The sequence below is a fragment of the Apium graveolens genome, chromosome 9 (genome assembly GCF_009905375.1).
Source record: "Apium graveolens cultivar Ventura chromosome 9, ASM990537v1, whole genome shotgun sequence".
Taxonomy (NCBI): domain Eukaryota; kingdom Viridiplantae; phylum Streptophyta; class Magnoliopsida; order Apiales; family Apiaceae; genus Apium; species Apium graveolens.
The window spans coordinates 121,365,390-121,372,782 of NC_133655.1; the positions used below are offsets into that span (position 1 = coordinate 121,365,390).

A 7,393-nucleotide genomic window follows, 5' to 3' on the forward strand; every position below is an offset into this window, starting at 1 on the left:
GTTGATTTCGGTCTCTGTTTTTGCAGTTCGAGTAATGGAATCAAAGCTCTCGATGATTACTAGCTAATTTCATCAATAAAAATATCAAACAATTGGTAAATTTTGAAATCAATTTCTAGGGTTCTTGTTTGGATTTGGGGCTTCTTTAATCTTTGATTATTTGATGTTTTTGGCACTTGATTAAGCTTCTTGGAACGCTTAGGAGTAAATTCGTATATTTGATTGTGTTAATTGATTGCTATAATTAATATTTCGAATTTGATATAATAAGTCGAACATTTGCCTCAATTTTCTGTTCTTGTCGTCAATTAGCTGTTGTGTTCATGATAGGGGTTTAACTGTAGGTATTATAAACTATGATTTGGTATCTAACATGTTAATTTTAGTCAAGGATCGAAGCAAATCGTTATTTGGCCGAATAATTCAAGGTCTGTCGGGTTCAATGGTTGTTTTCGTCGGATGTTATGTTCAATCAGATGATTGTTGATGTTCAGTCTATAATTGGATTGTTGGATTGATTCTAAGCAAAACGAACTAGAAATCCCGATCGAACGATGCCTGTTCGACTGAGATCGGAGCTCTGCCGGAATTTGGCCTCGCCGGATTCTGGCAATTAACCAGCTAGGTTCTTGATGGATGGTTGACCCGTTTTCCGACCCTGACCCGTTTTTCAACCCGGAGAATAACTCGGTTTTAATCCGCAAATTCCCTAATTCAATTCCCCAAACCTGTTTATGCTAATTTCTTTTTTACTTTTAATTCAAAATTCATTTTCTAATTTATAAAAAATTTAATTTAATTTTATAAATCATTTACTTATTATTTTAAATTCTAAAAAAATTGTTTACTTATTATTTAAAATTCCAAAAAGTATTTTCTTTTATTTTTGAAAATATAATTTGATTTAATTGTTTCTAATTTATTTTATTTAATTATTTCTGAATTTAATTAATTGATTAAATCATTTAATCAATTGATTTTATTTATAAATAGTTAAATAAAATGTAAATTATTTTTAATTAATTGAAATAATTCCTAAAAATTATTTTAAACTTTTAAAAATTATATTTTGGTATTTAAAAGTCAATTAATATTATTATTAATTGATTTATTTCCATTTAATTCTTATTTTATTCGTAATAAATAAACCGTTCGTCCGTTTAATACGAAACAAACGCGTACAGACTCAGAAAAACATTACGCTTTCTATAAAAATACTTTTGAGACCTAATTTCTTTTGCATTGAAAATTCAATTTGATTTGTAATCCATTCTGAGTTGGTATGTAATTGATAAACACTGTTATTGACCTGATTTCAGTTCTGAACGAACTGAGACCTATCTCGTGACGATCTGATTATGTGTTGCATGAAATATGTGATTACGTGTTTTATGAAGACCATGATTATGTGCTATGTGATATGCATGCTATCTGTTTACAGTTTTAAAATGTCATGATTAGTTATAAACGATCAGGTAGACATTAAGACGTATAGTTACGTCGATTGAGTTTGGTTCTGTAAATTAAGATAGTCCTTTTGTTTATAGAATCGAGTAGCAAGGAGGGCAGTCAAGTGTTAGACGGAGTCAATAGCCAGCAGTTATAAGACAGGGTTTTAGTGAAAGGTTTTCAAGCATATCAGGCAAGTCTTCTACATTATTCTAATTTCAGAATAGTTTATCATTCTACTTATCAGATTGTTAATTATATCATTCAAATATTCTCGAACCTTCTTGTGTTATATTGCAAGTACTATTTCCCTATTCTAAGTTCAGAATAGTTAAATATTTTTAACTTTCGCTACAAATTACTCTATACAGTGAAACTTTGATTTGAAATTAGAGAATAACTAATTATTCTAGTTACTGCGCCATCAGTTGTTGTGCTGATTCCGGACCATGAGAAATGGGGAGTTATGTTGTTAAGGATGTCGTTTGCATTGACTCCTTTGATTAAAAATTGTTTTTCTGGATTGGATGGTTGCCTAAGAGGCTGTGGCGGAGGTCCAGTGTGAGCTATGTATTATACAAGATATAATACCTTGCTAGGTCGATATGTGCCTTGGGTAACCTTTGTTTAGTTGGATATGCTTCGGCATACCGGTGTTGCTCCTCGGCTGATCACCGGCGGCAATACACCGTCGTTCGAGGATTCTAATCCAAAACTAAAATATATATAAAATTGTTGTTTAATTATAAAAACTTATATCAGTTATTGATACTGTTCAGATATTGTTGTTTGGTTTTATTCTTCAGATATATTATTGTTGTTGGTTTAAATCATAATATATATACTGCTTGCTGAGCATTTCTTTCGCTCATACTTATTTATTATTCTGATTCTTTCAGCTAGGTCAGAGCATGCCTGAGTTCTAGGTTTGATCATAAGTCGAGTGCTTCTAAATAGTTTGGTGTGTTTTCCAGGTAGACTGTTTTGGGACGCTTGACTAGTCTAGAGGTTTGTAATAAAATTTGAATAGTTTGTAAAACTAAATAAACTTATGGGTTGTACTATCATTTGGTTTGTATTAGTGTCTATTTTATACCATAACCTGTGATCAATCCAGTTGCATGCAAGGGGTCATATTTATTATATTATTCCGCTGTGCCTAATTTAGTTTTGTTTATTGGTTAGTGACCCCCAAATCTAGACCCTGGGTTTAGAGGGCGTCTCATGTTAAGCATTCACACACGCACGTTCTGATTTGTGAGTTGATTTGTGAGATCTATTCGAACTCTATTTAGAGTCATTGCATTCTTATAGGCATTCGCTTGTTGGTTGGTTATGGTTATTCTGAAGGGACTGATTGCATTATCATGTAGTTGCATTCACGTAGTTGCATTCATGTATTATGTTTGTTTTATAGTTTTGAGTTCCTTTATGCTTGAGGACAAGCATCGATTCAAGTTCGGGGGTGTGATAAGTGGATTTTTTTATCTACTTGGAACACTTCATTACAAGCTTAATTTGGTGTTTTGGACTCAAGTTGTTGGTATTTTTGATATATTTTTATGTTATTTTATTTCAGTTATTAGTTAAATGAAGAAAGGAGATTTTCAAGGAAATATGCTGAAAACGCTAAGAATTAGAAGCCTAGGCCATTCTCAATTTGAAGAGAATCTTGTTAGTTTCACGTGGGCAGTTGAATCCCCTAATTCTGACGAGCAGAACTCAAGATATAGCCAAAAGAAGAATCAGTAGAAAAATACAGAAACCCTGCGCGGCCTCCCCGACTTTCTGCCAAAAAACCAGCGCGCCCGCCGCCCTTTTTGCCCCAGAATCCTGATTTTAGTAGAAATTGATGATTTTGAGGGTTCAAGTCCACCAGGGGCTTATACATACCAATAAAAAGATGTTTTTAATGACAAGGAGCGAGGGGAGAGCAATAAGAAGACCTGGAGAGCACGAGACGGCTACGGAGAAGAAGACACCTATTTTTTTTAGGATAGTTGATACTTGGATGCTTGTTTTCAATTTATCTTTAAACTTTAGTACTTTTATATTGTTTATTATCATGCTTTCATTGGAACCCATGGTGACAATGAGTTGGGTTATGAATAATCGTTATCGTGGGGTTCTAACAGATTTACTTATGGATTTCCATAGTTAATTTGTTTCAATATCTTGGTGTGTGATGATTGATTGATATCCTAGTATTGGTTGTGCTTATTCATCTTATGTGCGTAGCTAACATATAATATAGCGTGTTAATCTCTATTGAAGCGACAATGAATATAGAGATTTAGAACTTGCCATGCTAGCATAGGTTCATGTATTTGTTATGCATGATTCGTAGGTAATTTTAACCATCTTACTTGCCCTATGTAATCATGATAGATAACTTGTTCATTAAACCTTTATGTTGTCAAATTCTATAGACATATAGGGTCTCAACATAATTGGTGTCTATTCAGATTCTATCTCTTCTGTGGATGTCTGGTAGTAGGGTATTCATACAACGAAAGGTGGCATTTACTAGTTTCTTGTTATTTGATTAGTTATCATCATCATTGCATGCTAAGGTTAAGAATAATGACTTTAAATGAAGTATTTAAGAACAATCACTTTTATTCTTAGTTAATTTCCTATTAGTTTAATCTTAGTTATAAACATCTCAACTTGTTATTGTCTTAGCATTGAGCGATAGCTATACCATTATTGCATAGGTGCATAATCTTAAGTTAACAAAAAAGAGTCTCTGTGGGAACAAATCTGATTTATATCTTATACTACTTGCGAACGCGTATACTTGCGTGTAACTTTAGCACGTGTTTTCGCCCTAAAAAGTTTTTGGCGCCGCTGCCGGGGACTCGGTGTTCATTTTTAGTTTATGTGCTTGACATCAGTGGTCATTAAAGTTCACTGACTCGGATTCTTTTATTTTCATGGTTTACTAGTGTGTGTTTCAAGTACTCTAGTTTCCATTACAATGGGAGATCTAGCGGCAGAAACAAAAACGTTGATGGATTATTCTCAACCAAATATTAATGACATTAATCTAGCATTGTCAGGCCAGTTATCGCAACTAATACCTTTGAGATGAAGCCCAGAATAATTCAGATGGTACATAGTTCAGTCCAGTTTAGGGGTTCTCCAATGAAAGATCCCAATATGCACATTAGGGATTTCATCAAGATCTGCGACACCTTCATATTTAGTAATGTTTCTAAAGATGCTGTGAAATTGAGACTTTTCCCATTCTCTCTGAGGGACAAAGCTAAAAGTTGGTTGCACTCTCTACTAGCTGGTTTAATTGCTACTTGGAAAGATCTTGCTCAAAAGTTTCTTACTAAATTTTTCCCTATGGTAAAGACAGCTGCAATCAGGAATGCTCGTACTCAATTTGCGCAGCAATCGAGAGAGTCTCTATGTGAATCTTGGGAGCGCTACAAGGAGATTCTTAGGAAGTGTCCTCATCATGGAATGCCTGATTGGATGATCATCAATTGCTTCTATAACGGTTTGGGAGCATTATGGGCAAAGAGCTTTAAGGAAGCTTATGAGCTAATTAAACTGATGGCTGTTAATGAATATCATTATCCAATCTAGAGATTGCCCCAGGGCAAGGTAGTAGGAGTTCTTGAATTGGATACAGCTAAGGCTATCACTGCTCAACTAAAGGCGTTGTCTATGAAGATCGATTCTCTGGCTAACTATGGTTTTAATCAGATAACCAGTGTTTGTGAGTTGTGTGCAGGTTTGCATGCGACGGAGCAATACGCTATATCTAGTGAATCAGCTCAGTTTGTGAGCAACTTTCAGATGTTGCAACAACCAGTTCTAGACACTTATCATCTTGACAACTGGAATCACCCTAACTTCAGATGGAGCAACAATCAGAATACGATGCAACAGTCTTTCCAACAGTTTGGTAACAAGCAATTCAATCCTCATGGTTTTCAGCAACAATTTCCACCAAGGCAACAGTTTCAGCCAATGGGAATGCAACATCAAACTCATGGAGGTGCAGGTCAATATTCAAATGAAAAATCTGAATTGGAGGAGTTGAGGCTTATGTGCAAAAATCAGGCTCTTATATGCGAAAGTCAGGTTGTTTCTATCAAGACTCTGTAGAACCAAATAGGGCAAATTGCTAACGTCTTATTGAATCGACCACCAGGAATGCTTCCTATTAATACAGAAGCCAATCCAGGAAAAAGAGAAGTTAAAGAACAGGTAAACGCCATCACCTTGAGGACTGGAAAGGTCTCAAGTCCCCAAATTCAGCAAGACGAAGAGTCTGAAAATTCTATCCAGAATGCAGGTACGTCTGCACCCTCGCCAATTCCAAAAAATGAGATTGTAGCTGAAAAAGTAGGTCAGAAGGATGTCGAGGTGGAACCGAAGAAGAAAGCTATTGAAAGAAATCCTCCTGAGGGTAATACAGGGGAGAAACAGATCTACCGACCTCCTCCATATCCTAAAAGGCTTCAAAAGCATAAGTTCGACAAACAATTTGCTAAGTTTTTTGAGGTTTTCAAGAAGCTGCATATCAATATACCTTTTACAGAAGCTTTAGAACAAATGCCGAGCTATGCTAGGTTCATGAAGGGTATTCTATCTCGGAAGCTAAAAATTGAGGAGTTGGAAACCGTTGCTCTAATGGAAGAGTGTAGTTCTGTGCTGCAACAGAAACTACCTCCTAAGCTTAAAGATCCAGAAAGCTTCACGATACCTTGCACCATTGAAAACTTGTCTTTCTACAAGTGTTTATGTGACTTGGGAGCTAACATCAATCTGATGCCCTTATCTGTCTTCAAGAAACTTGGTTTGCCTGAGCCAAAGCCGACAAACATGTCCTTACAGTTGGCCGATCAGACCATCACTTATCCATGAGGAGTAGTGGAGGATGTCTTGGTCAAGGTGGACAAACTCATCTTTCCTGCTGATTTTATAATTCTTGATTTCGAGGAGGATAAAAAGATTCCCATAATCTTGGGAAGACCATTCTTGGCTACAAAACCAAACTATGATCGATGTGCAAAAAGGAGAGCTTACGATGAAGGTTCAAGATCAGAAGGTCACTTTTAATGTGTTCAAGGCAATAAAGTTACCCACAACTAAAGATGAGTGCTTTAAAGTAGAGTGGGTTGACTCTGTCGTGAATTCGGAGCTTGAGCAATTTCCAAAGTCAAATACTTAGAGAGATTCTTAACAGGGGAATCAGTTATTGAAGATGAAGAAGGAGCAGAGCATCTGCAGGTTGTGAATGTACCTCCATGGAAGAGGAAGTTGTATATGCCATTCGATTCTCGTGGGTTAGCAGAGCTGAAAATTTCTCAGGAGCATCACGAACCATCTATTGAAGAAGCTCTCACACTTGAGCTCAATCCACTGACAGATCACTTGAGTTACGCATTCTTAGGTGCACCCATGACAAGGGGTTGAAATATATCTCTCATAATATAAGGGGTGACAAGACGGTTCCTCCCGTGCTTACAGAGGGTTCCTCTTGTGCACCACAGACAGTTGATAGGTTTGGTCTTGGTGATGGGCAGTATATATAAGATTGATTCGGCGTATTGAGGCTGAAGGGTTTTTAGCACATAAACGCAGCGAAAACGTAAATTTTAATCTTAAAAAAATTGAAACCCTCCGCAGGATCCATGCAAAAAATAATATTTAATTTGTAGTTCAGTATGTTTACCTTAAGAAGCTTTACGTTAATGGAAAGATGGAGGTCTTTAATGGCGATCCAAAAATGATGAACGGAGATCCTTAGCAGCTGCTCCTCAAGTGTGAAGCACTCCACCGGTATCCACCAAGAAAATGATAAAATGAAGGAGGAGGAGATGGAGAGAATTAGGGTTTTGTAAATCTTTTTGGTTGAGGCAAAAATAGGGTCTATAATAGTATATTTATAGGCAAAATTTTCACCTGAAAATTTTCCCAT

At 36.0% G+C, this 7,393-nt stretch overlaps 1 non-coding gene across 1 annotated transcript; it reads right to left on the bottom strand.

Moving 5' to 3' along the window:
- Positions 1–4,818: 4,818 nt before the first annotated feature.
- On the bottom strand, positions 4,819–4,925 carry LOC141687917 (small nucleolar RNA R71). Its single transcript, XR_012561395.1, has one exon. It is a non-coding gene; the product is annotated as a small nucleolar RNA R71 (small nucleolar RNA).
- Positions 4,926–7,393: the final 2,468 nt, after the last annotated feature.